Below are 1747 nucleotides of genomic sequence, written 5' to 3'. Positions count from 1 at the left end.
ACTGCTGCAACCCGGATACTGCTAGATTCTGGATAGCTTATAGCTACCCCTGGAACCACCGTATATCAGTTACTATGGGCGAGAGATCGTTCTATGCTGTAATTTTAATAAATCCTTTATGGTCTAGAGGTTGGGATAGCTCTCACCCAGTTGGCTTGAGTTCAAATTTTGTATGGGAAATTTTAACTTATGATGATTTCTTAAGGAACATAATTAAAATTTCTTAATGTAATAAAAATAATTTATTTTAATTACAAGAAGTTTTTAACCCCATTAATTTTCTTTAAATGAGCCATTGAACAACTCTCTACTATGTTCCAGTGCCAAGCTATCTGTTGAATTACTAGCCTATAACTATTACTATACTATACTATACTATACTATACTATTACTATACTATAATTAAGTGGCGTATAAAATTTAGTATAGGCAAGAGGTCGTTCTTTAATATAAATCCTCCTCACAAAAAAATGTCATTTATCAATCTTTAACATTAATTTTAATCTTATTTTAGTTACTATGGGCTGGAAGTTTGTTCTATACTGTAATTTGATTTATGTCTAATATTCATGTAAACATCTTTAATTCTCTCTTAACAAAAAGGGTTCGTAGCTCAAAGGTAGAGCCATCGACTGCAGATCGATAGGTCACCGGTTCGAATCCGGTCGGGCCCTAATTTTTCCGAAAGTAATTATGGTTTAAAATCTAATCACTGCTCTTTTACCCCAAACAAGATTTTAATTTATGTCTAATATTAATCATTAAGGAAAATGCATTATCTACATAATGATTTCTTATAATACTTCAATTACTATGGATGAAAGTTCGTTCTTTAATGTAACGTCTCTTACTAGGTTGCTAGCTACCGCTGCAACCCGGATTAACATTGGACGTGATCGTCTCTTACTAGGTTGCTAGCTACCGCTGCAACCCGGATATTATAAATTTTAACCCCATTAATTTTCTTTAAAATGAGCCATTGAACAACTCTCTACGATATTCCAGTGCCAAGCTATCTGTTGAATTACTAACCTATACTATAATTAAGTGGCGTATAAAATTTAGTATAGGCAAGAGGTCGTTCTTTATTATAAAATTAGTTACTATATGCTTCGGTTTGTCTTTCACTTGATTGCAGCTATAGCTACAACTATCATTTAGAGCTCGTTCTTTACTATATAAAAATACTAAACTTTTCAGTTAGTAAAGCCTAAAGTTCATCCTTTATTATAAAATAAATTACAAACAGGAAAAAGCCTACGGCTTTTTCTTCTTTGGAATAGTAAGAGACGATCCTCAAATAATCAGGCAGCTAATTATGTTTATAATTTGTTCTTTAACATAAACTTCATTAATCGGATATTTTAATATATCCTATATGGTCTAGAGGTTGGGATAGCTGTCACCCAGCAGGCTTGAGTTCAATTTCCGTACGGGAAATTTTTACTTATGATGATTTCTTAAGGAACATAATTAAAATTTCTTAATGTAATAAAAATAATTTGTTTTAATTACAAAAGGTTTTTAACCCAATTAATTTCCTTTAAAATGAGCCATTGAACAACTTTCTACGATGTTCCAGTGCCATGCTATCTGTTGAATTACTAACCTATACTATAATTAAGTGGCGTATAAAATTTAGTATAGGCAAGAGGTCGTTCTTTATTATAATCCTAGCTACCACTGCAACCTGGATACAGTTACTATGAGCTAGCGTTCGTTCTTTATCATAATTAGTAGATAATCG

General features: G+C 31.9%; 1 non-coding gene across 1 annotated transcript; it reads left to right on the top strand.

Annotated features, from left to right (window-relative positions):
- The first annotated feature begins 602 nt into the window (after window positions 1-602).
- On the top strand, window positions 603-674 carry TRNAC-GCA (transfer RNA cysteine (anticodon GCA)). The gene has a single exon. It is a non-coding gene; the product is annotated as a tRNA-Cys (tRNA).
- The last annotated feature ends 1073 nt before the right edge of the window (window positions 675-1747 follow it).

The sequence above is a fragment of the Artemia sp. Qi Xiang Cuo genome, chromosome 4 (genome assembly GCF_049724085.1).
Source record: "Artemia sp. Qi Xiang Cuo chromosome 4, ASM4972408v1, whole genome shotgun sequence".
Lineage (NCBI taxonomy): Eukaryota > Metazoa > Arthropoda > Branchiopoda > Anostraca > Artemiidae > Artemia > Artemia sp. Qi Xiang Cuo.
Note: the sequence above shows the minus strand (reverse complement) of the source record. Positions and strands in the feature narration are given on the sequence as shown.